Genomic DNA, 21,958 nt, shown 5'->3' with positions numbered 1-21,958 from the left:
ATGGTTAAATGATGTTTTATTAATTTCTGTATCAACAAAGATCCTCTTGTTGACTTCCCTTTAGGCTTTTTGTTTCCTTTTCATGAAATAAATGTGGATGCTCAATGCATCCCTTACTTACAAAATTCTGTATTGGGATTCCTATCCTTGACATTTAGGATGATCAATGAGGGGCTTACACTGTACATCCATTCCTACTACAAATGAAATGGTCTGCATTATGACAGATTAACTTCTCTTCACTCTATCACTCCATCCATTTTTGGTCTTTTCCAAGAGGGTACTGAAACAGAGTTCATTCCTTACAGCATACTACACAACATGCAAATTTTAACAGCATGCTTAGCCTGTAGTTGGTGGTGATGGGTAACGCGGAACCCTTGAACCTCCCAGTCATAGATCCAGTCCATAGTTTCAAACTTAAAGTCATACAAAACAAGAGAAAATTCTACGGCCATACCATATTGAGGTTTCTGGGGATATTCTCTATGTTCAGCAGCTTATTGATAACCTCTGGCTTCTCCATTCCTCAGCCAATCAGAAAAAAGAGAGCCATCATACAGTGGAATTGATGATAAAGGGATGCTTGGCCAGTCACTTCAAACTGACAAGAACTAGAAAGGTTCTTGCCCTCCACCCTGACCCAGGCTATGGCCTACTTGCTGTACTTGAGCGGAAAGACTAATCCACTGAAAATTAATCACTGTTGGTTACATCCATTTTACACAAGTTCCTAAAATCTGCTGTGTCATCCTACTTCTGAGCAGCATAATTCAGGACTACACTATCTAAATCAGTACAAAGGGAAAACTGCAGGAAGTCTGCTCCAGACAGTTGAAGCTAGCCCTGAAGCTAGGTTCTACAGGGGCCCAGGCCAGTTATGTGGAAGTCTGGAGGGAACACATGATCAAGAATGGGGGTATAATGCATCTCTTTAGCATTGCTGACTTCTTTCAAATTAAAATTCTCTGCATCCTTGCCCCTTGGAAAGGGAAAACAAAGGTCAAGAGAAATCTCCTGTCCAAAGTCAGTGAATGTCTTTGTTTGTTCACCCACATCAGTGAGAGTTGGAGATCTGCCTGCCTTCTCTTGGTCCAATCTTGATTAGACCTTCAGTTTCTTTTCAGTGGTATTGTGTTTTCCTGGCTTTCAAAACTTAGTATCCCCAGCCCAGGCTAGAGATTATCCTTAGGGCTGCATGTCTTTGCCTCTTTTTTTTATTTTAAATTTCAGTGCTCATGATCCAATAAACAAACAAACAAAAAAGCACTTGGCATTCCCAGTTCCTGAAAATTTTTCTCTAGTGTTTGAGTTCTTCCTGTTGTTGGCCTATTCCTTTCTAAGTTGTTGCACTTCCTTCTCCAGTTCATGTACACTTTTTAGGAGTTTCTCAGTCTGGTTTCTATGTCATTTTTAGCAATGATATGATAACCCCAGAAATAAAGCACTCATATAGGCCCTTCCTATCTGTAGGCCATAGCTGTAGCCTATGTGCTAATTGAATTTTTAATTTTTTTTCCCACTGTTTAATGTCAACAGCGCTTTATAAATTTTAGACACAAGTCCTTGGTCAGATAATGTGATTTATATTTTTTCTCAGTCTAGCTTATGTTTGTTTCATCATTTTAGCATCTTTCAGAGAGCAAAAGTCATAATTTTGATGAGGTCCAGTTTATCATTTTTTTTCCTTTCATAGATCATGATTTTGGTGTCAGGTCTAAGGATTTTTTTCTTTTTAGCATTGCACCTGTGACATATGGAGGTTCTCAGGCTAAAGGTCGAATCAGATCTACAGCTGCTGGCCTAAGCCACAGCAATGCCAGATCCGAGCCGCATCTGCGACCTACACCATAGCTCACAGCAATGCCAGATCTTTAACCCAATGATCGAAGCCAGGGATCAAACCCACAACGTCATGGTTCTTAGTGGAATTTGTTTCCACTGTGCCACAATAAGAACTCGTCTAAGGATTTTTCACTTGTACTTAGTATTGGACATCTTCTCTAAAATTATGTACTTTCACATTTCGATCTGTGATTTTTCGTTTTTTGTATAAGGTATGAGACTTGGGCCAAAGTTGTTTTGTTTTGTTTTTGACCTCTGGATGTCCAATTGCTCCAGGGAAATTTGATTAAAAGGTATTCTTTCTCCTTGACATGCTTTGACATTTTTGTCAAAAATACTTGGAAATGTTAGTTTAAGCTATTTCTGCATTTTTTCTGTTCCATTGATATTTATGTCTATCCCTCAGCAAACACTATTCTATTTTCACTATTGTGACTATTAGTAAACCTTAATACCAGAGAGGGTCACTCTTCCCACTTTATTCTTGTCCTCTATACTTTTGTCAGCAGAGTCATAATGGCTTCATAAAATGAGATGTGAAATATCCTCATCCTCTTTGATTTTGTGATAAAGAAGAGTAAATGCCAATTTACAATCCCTAACTTCTTGGTAGAATTTTCCACTGAAAATTGTGGGCATTGGTATTTCTTTTTCAGAACTTAAACTACAAATTCAATCTCTTTTGGTTACAGGACTAATTATATTGCCTATACAACCTTGTTGGGAGTATTGTGGTAATTTCAAATAATTGATTCATTTCTTATAATTTTTCAAATTCATGAGCGTACAAATAAAAAAAGTATCTGCCTATTACCCATTTAATGGCTGTAGTATCTGTGGTATTGGTCATTGTCTTCTCTAATTTTCCCTTTGTCAGTCTTACTAAAGTTGTTTGTCAATTTTATTGATTTTTTTTGAGAAATGGAGAAAATCAGTGGGGAAAAACTATTTTATTCTTTCTTTCAATGTTATTGATTTTTTTTCTCTCATCTTTATTATTTATTTCCTCCCATTTGCTTGGGGTTTATTTTCTCCTTTTTTCCCCCTATATTCTTTAGGTAAGAACTTAGGTCTCTGATTCAAGGCATTTTCTTTTTTCTAATTTAAGTATTTAATGCTATAAATTTCTCTCAGTACTACATGAGCAGTATTCCATATATTCCATATATTTTGATACGTCTTTATTTTCATTTCTTTCAATGTCTTTTTAAAAAATTTCCCTTGAGATTTTGCCTTTGATCCATGGATTATTTGTAAGTGTGTTCGATTTCTAATTGAGATCTACCTGTGCCCTTTGTATTCAGAGATTTTTCTAGTTTTATTCCATTATGCTCAGAAAAAAAATACATCCCGTAGGATTTCAATCTCTTAAGTTTGTTGAGGCTCAGTCTATGGCCCAGCATACAGACTATTTTGGTATATGTTCTACAAGTGCATGTTCTGCTATTGTTGAATGGAGTGTTCTATAAGTTAGAATTACTGAACAAAACAATAACCAACATGATCTATCTTTGCTGATTCTCTGACTAGTAGTTCTATCAGTGGCTGAGTGTTAGGTATGTGAAGTCCAGCTATTAACTGTGGCTTAGTCTGTGTCTTTCAACTCTGTCCGTTTTTGCTTTGTATACTTGGAACCTCTGCTGTTTGGTTGATACACATTCAGGATAGTTATGTCTTTGTGGTAGACTGATACTTTTAAAATCATGTGACATCCCTCTTTGCCCTTAGTAATTTTCTTTGCTATATTATGCCTACTTTGTCTGATACTAATATAGTCATTCCTGCTTTTTTTTTTTTTCTCTCTTTCTTGTCTTTTTAGGGCCGCACCAATGGCATATGGAGGTTCCCAGGCAAGGGGTCAAATCGGAGCTGTAGCCAGAGCCACAGCAATGCAGGATCCTAGCCGTGTCTGCAATCTACACCACAGCTCACGGCAACACCAGATCCTTAACCCACTGAGCGAGGCTAGGGATTGAACCCACGTCCTCATGGATGCTAGTCGGATTCACTAACCACTGAGCCACAATGGGAACTCCTGCTTTTTTTTTAAAACTGTGGTAAAATACAAATAACAAAATTTGTCATCTTAACCATTTTAAAGTATGCATTTCAGTAATATTAAATACATTTATGCAAGCAATTGCAAAACTGTTTTTTTACCTTGCAAAATTGAAACTCTATACCTATTAAACAACTCAATCCCCCTCCCTCTATTCACCATTCAACTTTGACTCTATGAATTTAACAACTCTAGAAGCAGAATTATACAGTATTTGTCTTTTTGTGACTGGTTTATTCATTTAGCGTAATGCCCTCAAGTTTCATCCATGCTGCAGGAATATGTCAGAATTTTCTTCCTTTTGAAGACTCAGTGATGTCTCATTGTATATATAGACCAAATTATGTCCATCCCTGTATCAGTAAACACTTGGTTTAATCCCATTATTTGCCTATTGTGAATACTGCTGCTATGGGCATGGGTATACAAATGTACCTTCGGGACTCTGCTTGTAAATCCTTTTGTATATATACCCTGAAATAGAATTGCGGGATCATATAGTAATTCTATTTTTAAATTTTTGAGAAATCGTCATACAGTTTTCCATAGTGGCTGAACCAATTTGTATTCCCACCAAGAGTACAACAGGACTCCCTTGTCTCCATGTTACCTGTGCTGAGATTGAGTGCTTGGAGTTGCTGAAGAGTTTTTTTCAATGCTTGTTTGCTGTCCTTAGTATGTGGTTGTCCCTATATGTCTGCTACATACAGGGAGTTTTTCTCCATGATTTTGCCAGTCACCTAGTGCTGAATGCAGTTGACTGTTATTCATTAATAGGTTAGCAGTAGGAAGAGAGAGTTCTCTCTTCTCCTAGTCCAACCTCATTCTTAGGTGGGCCCTATAAGCCTGATCTTCACTGGTGGGTTCTTCAGTTTTCCCAGTGTTATTTCTCACAGTAGCTAGACTCTACCTTGTTATATGTCTTTTGTGGGAGATACAGTCCACCTCATCTCCTAGCAGTAGATGCTTTTGCGTATTTGTATTACCTACAAATGCATTTTTTTTTTTTTGGCAGGAAATCATGCCTAGTAATCTTGGATGTAGGCAAGCTTACAGGCCTGAATGCACATGTAATTGCATGCTATTAGTGGAAATATCAGTATGGCCTGCACAGTCCTTAGAGTGTCATACTTAGTTTGAAATTGCTACTTTGGATACTGGTGAATGCACAAGTAACTGAGAGCTATTACTGCTGTCATTGTGACTGCTTGGAACATCCCAGGAGGATGGCACTTGTCAGAGGATGGCACTTGTCACTAGCTGCTACAGCTGGAGTCTTCTCTGATGGAATGTGTTTGGTAAATAAACTTCTGTTCAATCACTGATGATTCTATTTGCACATATGTGTATGGAAATGCCACCAAAGGCCGAAGACTAGTGCATGCTGAGAGCAAGCATATTTCATGAGCTGAGTAGGGCAACCATGCTAAAACGCAATACAAACTTGGAAATACCTTTTCCTCATTTCTGTTATAATGTTATCACTGATTATTAGCAAGATACGATAGACTATTATCAAGATAAGATGCAAGAGTCATTGGTCCACCTGTATAAAAATGCCCTCAATTATTCAGCAAACATGTACTCAGCACTTATCATTGTGGCAAGTACTCTATGGTGCTAGAAATAATTATGCTACAGAAGTGACTATCAAATAACTTCCCAATTAAAAGGAAACAAAGTTCTCCAAGGTCCCTGAGTTTCACCCAAACCTTTGAATTATTTAAAGCTGCCATCTTATCCAATTCTCAGAAATGTGCTACTTCTCCTCAATCTCTGGCCAAATGCTTCCTTTAATGTAGCTGAGCCAGGCTTGAAAAGTGTATTTATTTAGAATTAAGGGAAGAAATACATAAGAATAGGTTAGGAAGCAAAAACTTGCCAAGTTTGGGAGTTCCTGTTGTGGCACAGAGGAAGTGAATATGACTAGTATCCATGAGGATGCGAGTTCGATCCCTGGCCTCAGTGGGTGGGGGATTTGGCCTTGCTGTGAACTGTGGTGTAGGTCGCAGACATGACTCGAATCTCATGTGGCTGTGGCATAGGCCAGCAGCTGCAGCTCCAATTCAACTCTCAGCCTGGCAACCTGCATATGCCATAGGTGTGGCCCTAAAAAGAAAAAGAAAAAAAAAAGCCAAGCTTGCCAAATCCAAGTCTCTATTCCCAAAACTGTCACATTCTAAGGATGTCAAATACTTCCCAGCCCATGCTGTTGCTTCCTACTCTCACCTCTTTACCATCTTATTAACTACTCTCCAAGTGGCAGCCAGCTGCTCACATCACCACCCTCTAAGAGGAATACAAGGCAACCACGTTTCAAACTTATAGCCTCTTGGTTTTTGTCTCCCAAGAACCTACTTTTTCCAGAGGCAGATGACAAAATGATTATTTTTTTTATCATCAATGATCACAATCATTATAAATAATTTATCTTCCTTCCAAGTTTCTGATAGTATATCTTGTGTTTTTTCTGATTCATAATTAGATCTTAACGAATTGTCCATTTCAATGATCTCTGCAATGTGCCAAGGCCTGGATTAATTTTAATCTATATTTTCAAACCCATAATTTATGTTGCTAAATTGAATAATTCAGCCCTCATAGTTCCTTTTGTTCTGTTTCTATTTTTCACTTTTTGAACTGCATCTTCAGTTGTTTTCATTCATTCTTCTTTAATGGTTAAACTTCTTTGGACTATGGATTTTCTCATAGGTACACTTTGTCTTCATTTAATAATAATATTAATACTTAATAACAATTATTAACACTATGGGCCACTGTATTTTATTTATTTATTTTTTTATTATTATTTATTTATTTATTGAGTAAGAAACCACATAGAGGTGCTACGTTTTTCTCCTATTTGCCCAAGATCACACAAGTAGTAGATGACAGAGCCAGGATTGGAATTCAGACAATCTGTCTGCAGATACTGTCCTCCAAATCACCATGATTTTAAAAATGTTCTATAGCACTTCCTATGTTTCCCTTTTCCCCATGGAAAATTCTGGCTGGTACTTGGCACCTGATTATGTTATCCTGGTACAAATCAAGATAAATAGCAATATATAATACTTTTGAGTCTTCATAAACTATTAACATCTACATTTTGGAAATCTGTTTTTCCACAGGAAGACTATTTCTTTTAAAGTGTGATTATAAATAATTATTTTTTGGAAATCTTACCAATATTAAATAATAATTGTTGGATTAGTTTTAAAACCTTCATTTCTCCTCACTTTTCCCTTCAGACTATGTAATTCTGTAACCTTCCCTGAATATCCTCAATACACATACTATGTCATTAGGTGGCTTTATTCAGCTTTTAAGAAAAATTCCAATTCTATAATAAACTCCCATAGATATTTTAAATAAACATATTATTGAATTTTGAAAAGTGAAGTTTCAATGATTGGAAGTGGGGAGATTTTCCAGTCTTAAAATAACTTATGGAATTCCCATCGTGGCTCAGTAGTTAATGAACCCGACTAGCATACATGAGGATATGGGTTTGATCCCTGGACTTGCTCAGTGGGTTAAGGATCTGGCATTCCTGTGAGCTGTGGTGTAGGTCACAGACTGGGTTCAGATCCCACTTTGCTGTCGCCGGCAGCTGTAGCTCTGATTTGGCCCCTAGCCTGGGAACCTCCATATGCCATAGGTGCAGCCCTTAAAAAAAATATATATATATATATATGAAAATATATATATATATGAAAATATATATATATAAGAAAAAAATAATTTACAGATTTTGCCACTTAGAATTAATTTCCTATCAAATATCCACCTTGAAGAATTATGAAACTAATGATCCAGACTTATATAAGTAATATACCCTCCAAAAAAAAAGTCTTGCAAAGAAGCCAAATGAAGATTTTTGTGATGAATGGCCTTCAAAACATTTTTCTTCTATAAGTAGAAAAGAACCTATCGTTCAATATATATAAATTAGTTCACATGGGATTCAGTGGAACTAACACTCCAGCAAATATTAGCACCTAACTTCATATGTAAATACCAAGATATGGTAAGGTTCAACACTGGTATAATTTTTTTTTCCTTTCACTTATTCTTTGTTCTCTAAGGGGGCTTGTATTTGTACATTTTTAATGAAAGTGTGACTCTTCAGTGCCTTTTAAGGTACTATAACCAAAGCCAACTTATTTTATCCTTATTAACATCCCAAAATTACACCTTCCTGACATGTTATAAAAATAAATTATCTTAACATTATGTATAGTAGTTTCTAAAACCCAGTGGTTACAAGACTGCAGTGTTTTATGTAAATATCTAAATGGGGAGACTTAGAGATGGACACTTTAACTACATAAAATACATTGTTGAGATTTCTTTCCTGCTACTTCCTTTGCGTTTTGTTGGGAAATCCCTCTGATACCATTTAGAAAAACATTTGCTACCCTTCCTGTCTTTACCATTATCATTTCACTATTTGCTCTATCCCAAGCCAGTACTGAACAGAAATTGAAAATGAGTATACTCAAAATTAGTCCTTCAACTCATCCCTTTTGTTAATATCAGAGAGTGGACAGAACTAAAACATCAATCAATGCTAAGTCAATAACACTTGGAAGAAAATGCTCTGTTTCTTACTCCCCTAATCATTCTTCTTCTAATTACTTCCTGAACAAAGAGTGACTTTGAGGACCGTGATGTGACCTTCACTTTGACTTTATCTTGAGTCAAATCAAAGTTTCATATATTTGGTAGGTCAGCCCCCACTACTTGAAAAAAGTCCTTTTGAAAGTGGCAGTCTAAGTGACTGCCCTTAACCAAGGACTTGGAGACTGTGAATCAACTCTGTCCAATAGACTTGTTTCTCACAGACCCACGTAAGGGAAATATTTGGCCATGGGCAGCTGCTGTTAATCACTGTTACTCAAGCCTGTACATGGTGGTCTGTTTCTTTCTGGCATGTAGACAATCATGCCTTATAAGGAACCATTTCGAATCGACGGAAGTTTCCTATTCATCTTATAGTATTGCATTTGAATCTCTATACTGCATTTTCTGAAAGAATGTTATTCAGAACTTATTCTGAGCATTCCTGCAGTCCAAACCATGTTCCTTGTTTTACCACATCGATTATTCGCACTCAAAAAGGCACTCACGATGAGGCTCAGCATTCTGTGTGAATCCTTGCTTCTAGAGTTCGGGTCTTAAAAAACTTCTCCTGCGCTTTATGTACATAGGCCTGAGCTTCATCGTCCTACCAAGACATATTAAACGATGCAAATAGGGCTTTAAAAACTCATTCTTTTGAACCATCGTAGTGATAATCCATTCAGAACAAGATTATGTTTATAGTCTTAGTTTATCCTCCAAAAAATCACATGTTCGTATCAACAGCAAAATAGTAACTTTATGTTGGAAGAACTTCTTTAGCAAATATCAACTAAGTGGTTAAACGATGAATATCACTAACCAAGACAGAAAATGCTATCTCCTACACCTACTGACAGGATGCACTGAGAAGACAGCATCTTTTCAGTGGCATTCCTGCCCCAAATGCATAATCTAAATCTATTGTGAAGAAATAGCAGATAAACCTATATAAAGAGACATTCTAAAAAATAAGGGGACTTTATTCTTCACATTTTTCAATGTCATCAAATGCAAAGAAAGAAGTGAGAAACTGTTGCAGATTGAAGGAGATGAAGGAAACTTAACTGCATGTAATGAGTGATCTGAGGTGGATCCTGAATGCAGAAATGTAACTATGAAGGTTGTTATTTGGACATGGTCAAATTTGAATACGGATTTTGAATTAGAAGAAGAATCAGAAAGCTTTCTGTAAAGGATCAAATATTAAATATTTTTAGCCTGTGGGTCATTTGTCATCTGTTGTAGCTTCGCAGTTGTGTTGTCAGAGCTCAGAAACAGTCATGGACAAAATGTGGTGGTGTTCCAGTAAAACCTTTTATTTACAACAACAAGCACAAGTGGTCCATGTTTGCCTTGAGAGCTATAGTTTGCAGATCCCTATTAGAGAATGGTATCATATTAACATGAAATTTCCTGATTTGGGTAATTTCACTGTGGTTTATTGTTCTAGGGATATACTTCCTGATATTATTTAGGGATTCAAGGTAATGATTCTAAACATGTGTGACCTAACTCTCAAATGGTTGAGCGAAATAAATATTATATATCTACATATTATAATGTGTAATATATATAGTGAGAATGAATAAATGAACAAATGAACACAAGAAAATGGGATAAAATATTGTTGAATCTGGTGAGGAATAAAGGAAATTCCCAGTACTATACTTGCAGCATTCCATAAATTTGAAATTGTGTAAAAATAAAATTTAACAGGAAATCTAAATTTAAAAAAATAAATGTGCACACCAGATGGATGTTTGTCATTGGTTTTCTCAACCTACACAGTCAATCCATCATTATAAGCTGTTCTTTTCTGTCACTTTTTTTTCCCTTTATTTCTGTCACTCTTAATAGCTATACTTACATTAAATATTTTAAAATTCATTCTTTTGAATGTTTTCACTCACCATGCGATCTATCTGTGGCTCTGTTTTTGTGACTCAGAAATATCCTTAAACGTAGCATGGAGAGGGTATAGTATAAAGAAATTTGTAGAGTCATAGGGACTAAATTTGAACTTCAGCTATGTTTCTTATTAGCTACATTTATAGGCAAGTCACTTAACATCTCAGTTTACTCATTTATAACCATGTCATAGTGTTGAGCATTGAAATAATGAATATGATGTTATAAAATCCATAAAGTGCTGTGCACAAGAGACAGCTGCCCTCATTTATAATGACTAGATTTTCTAACCTAAGAGCAAATGTATAATATACCACTGCATTTAGGCATGCTTTTAAAACATCAGATGAATTCAGTTTTATGAAACCAAAATATTTAAGACAAGATATCAAATTTGCCTGGGTTTCCTCTGGAGACCCAACCAAAGAGGCAATGAAGTCGTCAAGATATTGATAGAACACAATCTGATGTTCCACACCTGAAATAAGTGTGTGGGAAATCATTAGAGAGAGAGAGAGAGTTGTTTGGGTCTCAGCATGAAGGGGGAAATGACTAATTGAAGTTGGAGACGGTAAAGGACCCAAAGCAGAGATGTAAGCTGGGGTAGATGATTCTCTTTGAATCCATTAATTTCCTCCACATTGTCCTAGAGAGCCCCAAGTTAGGGATGGTGTCAAGGTGGGTACCTCCCAATTGCACTTATGAACCTAGATGTCTACCTACCGTCCCAGCCCTAGTCTCAGAGTATTCAATCCTCATAAAACAGAGCACATGGGAAAAGCAGTGAAATAAATCAAAGCACAACCAAACGAATGTTCAAGCCTGGACACATGGATCTGTACCTGCTATATTAATGTGGGCCAAACAAAAGAGTCTCTAATATTGAATTTAAAAAAATCCCAACATCCTGGTTTTGAAAGATATACTTAAGGCAAAACCAGAAAATTGTTGTAAATAAAGCTATGGGCAAATATATGAGGCACATATAAACCACAAGATTTAATACCACATGGAAACAAGTTCTTTGAAACTGGTACAACTGAGGCAGTTTTTAAACATGACCACAGGTTATTAGAGACTCCTTCGTTATCCAAGTGTTAACTAATAACTTCTGAGGTAAATGATGAGATTCTTTAAGCTTAATTGCAATGGAAGTAGCTACTGTCAAACTCGTGGAATATATCTAAAGCGCAACTTACAGAGACATTTATAGATTTGAATACTTTTATTAGACTATACGGAAAAAATAAAATAATCCTTCAGCTAATTAAGCTTGAAAAAATATCAACAGAGTAAATTTGAAAAGAATAATAAGGTATAAAATACAATTCAGGGCAAACAAAGGAGATAGAAAATAAGAGAATTAACAAAACAAGCTGATTCTTTGAAAAGACAAGATAATATATGTATGCGTTACTCATCAATATAGTTAACGTAATTAAATAAGATGCAATACACAAAATCGAGATCAAAAAGAGAGCTCATATAATTGTATTGGATCATGGGCCAGATGATCCAGGATAACCTCCCTGTTTTTAAAGTCACTTAATTACATCTGCAAAAATTTGGCACGCAACTTAACATATTCATGAAAGAGAAGAGGGAGAGAAGGTCATAGGGGCCACATTTCTGCCTGCCACACTTTAAGTTCTTCCAGTGCCTACCTATTAAGCATCTCATCAAAAACTTCTGATCCTCTGAGTGTTAAATATTTGCTCTGTCATCTATTGTGATTTTTTTCATATATTTAGATTCTAACAAAAGCTTAGTGTTTTAGTTTTGTATGACCCTCTGCTGAGGACCACATCTTATTTTTCTCTGCAGCATCTTCAATATCGAACACTGCAATCAGTGGCCCTGTGTATAGTCTCTGAGCGTTGGCTTGGTAAGGGGACAGTGTTGCTTAATGGGCTTTGATACTTATTAAGTGGATGAAGAGCTGTAGGATGTTTAAGTTATTTAAACTCTCAGTCTTACATCCTCATCCGTAACATAGGGACAATGCCACCTCCCCCTTATAAATAGTCCTTATTAAATAAGGATATGTCGGCACTTTAATTCTATCCTTCAGACATGGTTATTAGCTGCTAATTGTCCAGTCATGTGCCTTTTAAGGGCTATTTAGTAGTAAAATAATACAAGCAGTCTCTTTCCTCATGGAGTTCACAGTCTAGAAGGGGAAAAATACATTCAAACTACTACATACTTTTAATGCCTGGTATGTGAACCAATTTGATTCTCTTTAGGAGGTGGTGGCCCATATATGGTAAATACCAGGGAATTCCATATAAAATTTATACGTTTCCCTAACAATATTTCCACGGAATGCTTACGCCACTTTGTTCTGCATCTGATTGTTTCATTGACCCATTGTGTGTTTATCTAGTCACCTTAAACCAGTTAATGACTCTCCACAATCCTTTTGGGTTAATGTTTCTGGTCTACCATGTGGTGCTTAATCTCAGCTTCAATCCTTAATGCTGCTTTTCAAATCACCCTTGTTCTCATTCTCTGCAGGAAAAGGACTTTTCATCCACAAACTACAGACAGTCAAACCCATCACTGGGACCTGTCAGGAGGTAAAGTTCCCGCTCTCCTCCACTTGACTTCTTGTGGCTGGACTACCAATAAAATTTATGAAACACAAATCAACAGGACAAAAATAAACAAATTTTAATTCATGTGCATGGAGAGCCCTTCAAAATGGTACCTAAGAAATGGCAGGCAGTTTTTACTTTGGAGACAAAAAATAAACTTGTGAGGAATTGACAGGACCAAGAAACTTAGGTTTGGGGAACCCTATTACTGAAAGAGCTGAATGGAGTTTGGGTTTAGGGGAGTAAATTAAAGAAGTCATGGGGTTTGTTTATAAAGGGTTCTGGTTTGAATCCCTCATCTCTAGTGATAAGCGTGTCCTTCTAGATACAAGGAGGGGATCTTTCACAAGACACATTTATTTCCTGCTTTAAGGGAGACAGAGAGGAGGGTCAGAGACCCGCTCCTGCAATGGCTTTTTATTAAGTAACTTTAATTCAAAATAATCAATATGCCATTGAGGCACATTTTGGGGTGGCCTAACCCTTAGCCCCAACAGACTCTTCAAGGCTTGAGTTTTCTAGAGTAATACTGACCCTTGGGACAGAAATGCAAAATTTCCATTTCTCTCATCCTATACTGCTCAATGGATTTGTGTCCCCTCCCCAATTGTTCCTTCCATATTAATCAAGATAAACTTATACTATGAGCCACAGGCTAAAATTTGAGAGAAAGTACTAGAAGATCTCATGGACTCCCTCTTCTACGTACTCTAGGCACTGGTCTTATGTTGTTCCATCAGCAATATTTGCACCCGGACAAGTTTACCTCATTTGCCACACAAATGACTCCACTGAATCTGATTTGATGTGACACTCAGCATTTCTAGAGAATCCATTTTTGTTTGTTTGTTTTTTGTCTTTGTCTTTTTAGGGCTGCACCTGCGGCATATGGAGTTTCCCAATTGGACAATACCACAGCCACAGCAACGTCAGATTCAAGCCATCTCTTTGACCTACACCACAGCTCACAGCAACGCTGAATCCTTAACCCACTGAGTGAGGCCAGGGATCGAACCCACATCCTCACGGATACTAGTCGGGTTCGTTAACCACTGAGCCATGACGGGAGTACCAATAATCCATTTGAAAAGTAGCTATTCATTTTAAATTTATTTTAAATTTTTGCCTTTGTGTTTTTAGGGCTATACCCATGGCATATGGAGGTTCCCAGGCTAGGTTCCCAATTGGAGCTGTAGCTACCCGCCTACACCACAGCCACAGCAATGCGAGATCTGAGCAGCATTTGTGACCTACACCACAGCTCATGGCAACGCCGGATCCTTTAACCCACTGAGCAAGGCCAGGGATCAAACCTGAAACCTCATGGTTCCTAGTTGGATTCGTTTCCCCTGCGCCACGACAGGAACTCCAAAAAGCGGCTATTTAAAAAAATCTGAAGCTGAAGAATCCTCCTATAAGTCCTTAGAAGTCAATGTCAAGAAAACAGGAGTTTTGGTAGCTTAAATTGTTTGCTTCTTTTCATCAGAAAATCACACAATATTATCCAGTGGATCCTGCTTCTTGTTTGGGCTGCTAAACTTACTGCTCAGTTTCTATATTTCATTCATTCTGGATTCTAACCTGAGTCTCTCGCCCCTCTTTTTAAATGAGTTCTCATATGTATATGAATTTGCATGTACTTATATTCTTTTGCCATTTAATTGTACTTATCAAGAAATATTTTGATATTATATCTTAATCCTTTCAGAATTAGGCAAGGTGTAATCTCTAAGTAATTTAAATCTCTTAAATATCATCTGGAAGATGAATTACTGCCATGCTTAACCTTCTGATAAATATGTACAACCTTTCATCAAATTCACCAAGGCATAAGCTATGGATCTCATTTACTCCATAGTCCACATTGACACTTGTTCATACAAGGAAATAAGTGATAAAAAGTACAAAGCTCTTTATAGCCAATCTCAGGATGCAAAAAATATATGTAGATTCATGAACTCATTCTTCAATATTGAGCTTTGGCCAATCTAGACAGCTCTATACAAAGTAACTATGAGGATTGAAATGGCAAAACTATAATGATGTATAAAGCAATTTCTTTCAAGTGAACCTGCAGTGACTGCCTAGGTCTTTTGGTCTTTTGAGTCTTTGATCTTGACACCTGAAATGATTTACTCCACATTAATAATGTTTGGCCTAAAACTATACCCTAAAACTCTAACCAGGGGTAAATGCAAATACTACTAAGCTCAGCCTTCAGCTTCCCTTGCTATGTTTCTGGGGATGAGAGGCAATATGAATTTTAACCAATTATTACTTCAATATTTTTTTTCAAAAAAATGTGTTGAGCTTCAACATATAAAATAGCGAAAAAACAGAACTACCTGAGTTGGAACACAGATAAGAGACCCTGAACCCTGGTTCAAATACGTCCTGGGTTTGACCATCTCTGTTCTGATAGGTCATTTTTCTTGATGTATTTGGTACTTCTGGGAAGAATGATGATCAATCAGAGAGCTTAACCTAGCACCCAGGAATTCATATGTTCATACAGAGATTAATATGTAAGATGGAAACCTGAAATATATTTGCACAAGTTATTTGACCTCTCTGAATCTCTAAAATAAGTTAAATAAAAGTTCACTGCCTGATAGGATTAAATGAAGTCCTGTGTGTATTGAAGCACAGAAGATGTTTAATAACTTTTACGAGAAAATAAAACAATATTCTGCAAAATTTGTCATTAAATTATAGACATGTTGTAATTAACATCATAATTCACCACTACATTTCACTTTAAGGTTAAAAATCACTGAATAGGAGCTGAAACTATTTTCCAGCTTTACTGAGATATGATTACATAAATACCTAAAATATATTCAATGATTTGCTCTACCTATACATTGTGAGATGATTATCACAATCAGGTTAAATAACACATTCATCACTGGGATGAGAAAAGAGCTATTTTGAGTTACTGCCTAGGCATTTTCAAGTATGACAACCCTGTTCACACCCAGAGTCTGTACATTTAGACAAATCCTGTTTCTTCTAGGTCTAGATTTCTTCCTCAAGTTCTGGCCTTGATTTCTCTGGGGCATCTTTTTAAAAAATATTTATTTATTTGCTTTTTAAGGCTGCACCTGCAGCATATGGCAGTTCCCAGGCTAGGGGTCGAATTGAAGCTGCAGCTGCCAGCTTACACCACAGTCACAGCAATACAGGATCTGAGCCGTGTCTGCAACCTACACCACAGCTCACAGCAATGCTGGATCCTTAACCCACTGATTGAGGCCACAGATCCAACCTGCATCCTCATCAATACTAGTCTGGTTCATTTCTGCTGAGCCCCAAAGGGAACTCCCAGGGCATCTTTTAAAATAACCCCTATTGGGGTTGGCCTATTCACCTTCTCCAAGTTTTCCAAGAGTATAAAAAATATACCCAATACAGTCCCTCTAAACACAGAAGTATGTGAGTAAAATTTGAATTAACCATTGGAATCATTTGCCAATTGTCCCTCAAGAATTTACACATGGAATCTAGAACACACACTTTGCATAAGCAATATAACCATTGGGTGTCCACCACATCCATGCAGAAAAAGGATTATTTCCAACTGCCCCTGGTGCTTCATTTTTCGAACATCAGTATAAACCCCCCATCCTCCAGTATACATAGGAATTTATATTATTGAGAGCAGAACTCTGATATATTCCTGGCCCTTGATGCTGTAGAGACTACACATCCTCCTTCTCTTTTGGGCATCCTCTAGTCCGAGGTGGATAGTAACCACTGAATTGCAAGATTTGAAGAATTGTAAGTGACAATGAATTCTAATCACATAAACAAAGATGAGGACCCAAGCAGAATTCAAGATAGCACAAAGGAAATATATAGCAGCAGAAGGTACTCTGATAAATCTTATTTCAGCTTGTTGTCTCTCTGGTGGTCCAGCCACTTGGTAATAATAAAACAGAGCAGCAAGCACTGCCTGGCAGCCGGTCCTGCAGCATGCTTTATGTCAATCCTTGCTGCCTTTTGTGTTCATTAAACTTTAGGAAACAAATACAAACACATAAAATGCTCTCCGATAGCCTTCCATTTTGCCATTTGAAACCTAGATGTTTCAATCACCTCCCTCTATCTGTCTACCTCAGCTGACATGTAGCGCAATGAATGGGGCCAGATACAATAACAGATAGAGAAAAAGAACCCAATAAAACTCGGCATTTGCTTTGGGCTGCCTGTTCTATGGGCAATAGCAGATGACAGCCTCTGTGCCTAGATTTTTTTTTTTTTTAACTCCTTACGAGCTCCAACAGAAGCTTTGGTGGACAAGGGAACACCAGGAACTGATCAAGGCGTGAGTCCATTCTGGTTTGTCTAGTGCAAAATGCGCATGGGAGAACATGCAAAGATTCTTTTTGCTTTAATCCTAATACTCTGTCAAGTGATTGAAATTACCCACCTTCTGGTTGTGACCATAAAAATCAACAACCCAGAGAGGAAAGATTTTATTTGACAACTGCATTACTAAGAGATCTATGAAAAATATTAAGAACAAGTACTTTTTTATACTCATAAAAAGGCAGTGGAGAAAACTGCAAAATCACTTTTTATTTCTTGTCAAGGGCAAGAAAATATAAGCATAAAGAGCAAACCAACCACAAACAGAATGGATATCACTACACATTCTTCATGTTTATGCATCATGTAATGAAAAAGGCTTTCCAGAAATACAAACTGTAAATACATCTCAGAGAAAAATGGGAATGAGAACAAAACCTAAGGTATTGTTTTGTATAGGGATCTCACTTTCCTTTCTTGCCTTTATCTTATTTTCCTTCCCATCAAGGGAGAACCATAGAAGTGGCAATAAATCTTTTTTGAAGGGTTCTAGTTAATTGAAAGAGATGACACTTCTTTCCTTCCCCCCCCCTTTTTAGGGGTGCACTTGCAGCATACGGAAACTCCCAGGCTAGGGAGCAAATCTGAGCTACAGCTGCTGGCCTATACCACAGCCACAGCAACGTAGGTCCAGGCCGAGTCTGTGACCTACATCACAGCTCACTGCAACACCAGATCCTTAACCCACTGATGGAGGCCAGGGATTGAACCTGCGTCCTCATGGATACTAGTCGTGTTCTTAACCCGCTGAGCCACAATGGGAACTCTGATATGACATTTCTTTTTTTTTTTTCTTTTAAATTCACCATTTTATTTTATTGCCTTTTCAGGGCTACACCCATGGCATATGGAGGTTCCCAGGCTAGGGGTTGAATGGGAGCTACAGCTGCCGGCCTACACCACAGCTCACAGCAACGCCGGATCCTTAACCCACCGAGTGAGGCCGGGGATGGAACCCGCAACCACATGGTTCCTAGTCAGATTCATTTCTGCTGCGCCAAGACAGGAACTCCTGATATGACATTTCTTAATGACAATATTGAAACCATGATAATAAACTGGACAGCATAGCGTAGGAGAGCTCAGAGCCAGGTTAAACTTTCCCAAGGAAAAAGAAGTTCAGTGACAAGAGGGACGTCAGAGATTTCAGAGCTGAAAACATGGCTGCTGGGCCACTGCAGTTGGTATATCCAAAAAAAGGCAACGTCAAGGGGAAACAGTTCTACATGGGTAACTCATAAAACATGAAAGCGAGGGTTCTGTCTACTTTGATGTTTTAAGTACTACCAGCCCTGGAGCTCCCATTGTGGTTCAGCAGGTTAAGAACCCAACTCATAGCCTTGAGGATGAGGGTTCAATCCCTGGCCTCGCTCAGTGGGTTAAGGATCCAGCGTTGCCGTGAGCTGTGGTGTAGTTTGCAGATGTGGCTCGGATCTGGCGTTGCTGTGACTGTGGTGTAGACTGGTGGCTGCAGCTCCAATCCAACCCCTAGCCTGGGAACTTCTATATGCTGCAGGTATAGCACTAAAAGGAAAAACATAAACAAATTAAAAAAATACTACCAGTCCTTTTAAAATTTAAAGGTAAATTAAAGTGTGGCTTAATGAGCTACATAGCATATGAAAACAGGAATAATATAATTCTTCTAGATTAATGATAACTAAGTTCAATACATTTCTTGGGGAGCGGAAAACATGCCTTTAAAGGATCCAAATAAAACATTCTCTTGGCCAAAGCTGCCATTGAGTAGGATAGATGATCAAAATGGGTTCTTGAAATTGATGTGCTACTGCTCTTCACATTATAGTGGATATTTAAAAATTTTTTATCTTGATTTTGATAAAACAAATGTGGTTTATTTCTATATAAAATGTGGTTTTATTTCTAAATAAATGGTCTCTCATCATTCCACTTTCTCCAACTCTTATTCAGATTTTAAGTAGATACAAAAAATAGTCTCAAAGATGATTAGCTCCACCATCCTCCCATTCCTTAATACTTTTCTTAACCTCTAGGGTGGAAGGGTGGGAAAGTGGGAAAACATTCAAGTGAAAGCCTACTAGATAGGTGCCCTTTCCCATTTTGAAGATGATAAAATTGAGGCAAAGAAAGAGTAAAAAAACGTGTACTACCTGGAAATAAAATGGGTTAAAAAAAAAAAAGAACCTTGGGCTATTTGCTGTCAAGGATTGAAAAATGTTATAATCAATTAGACAAAATATATTATGTTTATGCACAAATATAAACACAGAGACCTAGTGTATAAAAGAATGAAATAATAGTTATAGAGATATAAAGCAAATAATTCCAGTCCAATTTAGGCAACTGCCTAGTCAATCAGGTGCCTGCACACCCATGTACACTAACACACTGAGATCCTTTATGTAATGAGGTGGGTATATGGAAGTCATTGTGAATGAAGAGGAAAGGTGAATAGAATATTAAAGCAAGAGGGCAGGTTGGTATACCAAATGACAAAAATAATATTAATTAGTAATAAATGTGATGTCCTTTATTCAAGGGAATACAATCCACAGGGGAGTATAGTGCCTCACAAGCAGTGGAGCCTTGTTTGGGAGGGATTTGGGGCAAGAGCGAGTTTTATAGAGCATTAGGAGAGGCAACATGGAAACAGGGCATGATTGGCTAGGAGGTTAGGATTTCTTTCCAAGGGTAGCAGGTCCTATTTTCTAGGGTAAGGTGCACTAGCTCAAACTAAGTTGGAAGACTGTGATTGGGGTATGGTAGGTTTCCCTAGACAGGTGTTTCCAGTTACTGCAAGCTGACTTGGGTTTAGATTTGTGACGTGGGCCAGGCCACTTGGGTGGCCTCCACTTTGAGGGTCTTGATATAAAAATTAACTTTATCACTATTTATAGACCAAATGGTCCAGAGCAGTTGCTAGAGCTGGGTGAAGATTTATCTCCAACAACATTTAGCAAAATGGAGGAAGAGTTAAACAACAGCACTATTGCTAAATTATGTGTTGTTCAAGTCTATTCAGTGCACTTGCAGGATGTTTAGCCACTGGCCTCTAAATTGGAGAGTAGTTGATTATAGCAGCCCTCAGCACTCTTTGTGACAACCATCGTGCCTTCACACATTTCCAAATTCTCCCACTTGAGGACCACTAAGTCACAGAATTGACATCATTCACCCTCTTCTATTTAAAAAACAATAATCAATTACTTTAGAGTAGATCAGTTCCTCAGTGCTGACATTAAAAAAATTATATTACTTAAATATGAACATAAAACTGGGTACAAACTTGTTTTGATAACTTTCCCAATATTATAAAATAATAAAATGTGTAATTAAATGACAAAAAAATCGTAATATCTATGGAAACAAAAGCACTGTACAAAGCACATATAATGATCCTGACTGCCATGGCCCACATCTTTAGGCTTTGTAATACCTATAATATCAAGGGTTGTGTGATGTCCCAATTATTCCCATCACTTTTTGATTGTCAAACCATTATCAACTCTTAATTTGTACTATATGCCATTATATAATTTGGCTTCCCTTGGTGTGAATGTATCACTTAGCTATAAAACCCACACCTGGTCCTTCCTCACTAGTTCAAGCCTAAGTGGTAGGACTTGATGCCAACACAATTACAAAATTAAACACGGCACTAACATCATGTGGCAATACTCAATTAAAAGACAGTCAGTCGGGGAAGTCAAAGGACTCCAAATTACAAAATTTTCACAGATTCACTCTCTTCTTTAGTGGAATTTTTCTAAGTGTTTGTTTACTCTTTCGGTCATTTGTCCCATGTATGTGCAGCCTAAAATAAATTACATGGTTCTTTGTGGAGAGAGACTAGTTTTCCAATTTAAAGAATAACTGATACTAACGAATAATAAAAACATTAATGAGCTCTTATTGTCGTTACCAATCACATGATGCAGTAAGCATCCTTTGTCTCTGCATATACATAAAGTTCTGCAGACAGCATTGGACACAAAACTTGGGTTCATGTCAAGCATCATCTCCTCCATGCCTACAGCCTGACCTTATTCCTGCCTTATTCTTATTTAAAAGATTCCAACTGGCAGGAACATTCTTGACTCTAGAAGAGTTTAGGAACTAAATAGATTCAGCATATTTTATACATAATCTTCTAAGACTAAATTTTATGCTTTATTTCTATAGATAATTGAGCACTTCCCAACAGGTGTTCCTAAGAATCCTAGCTTTGTTGAATTTAAATTGGTGTTTGTGATATTATGATTTAGAAGAAATATATATTTTATATATTTTTTAGACCTACTTGGTCTTCATCTACAGTTCCTGGCTCGCAGCTCCCAAAAAAACCTTCTAACTTCCTGAGCAGTAAGAGCAATGGGAGCATCTTTTGTTAAAATATTTGTTCTCTTGACCTCAGTTCCCGAAAATGCTTCAGAGGTGAAATAAAGGTGAAATGATTGTCTTGTTATTTATAACAAGCTCCTTCCCACCACTACTGGGTTTATGTTAATGAAGTGAATTTTGGAAAGCACCTGAGGATGGGGGCTGGTTGCTAGGGGAACCAAGCATGAAT

General features: G+C 37.3%; 1 pseudogene; it reads right to left on the bottom strand.

The window, feature by feature from the left end:
* Positions 1-31: 31 nt before the first annotated feature.
* On the bottom strand, positions 32-17,372 carry LOC125118141 (tRNA pseudouridine(38/39) synthase-like; annotated as a pseudogene).
* Between the last annotated feature and the right edge of the window lie 4,586 nt (positions 17,373-21,958).

Source organism: Phacochoerus africanus, chromosome X (assembly GCF_016906955.1).
Source record: "Phacochoerus africanus isolate WHEZ1 chromosome X, ROS_Pafr_v1, whole genome shotgun sequence".
In the NCBI taxonomy this organism is placed as follows: domain Eukaryota; kingdom Metazoa; phylum Chordata; class Mammalia; order Artiodactyla; family Suidae; genus Phacochoerus; species Phacochoerus africanus.
This window is presented reverse-complemented; position numbering and strand designations above follow the sequence as displayed.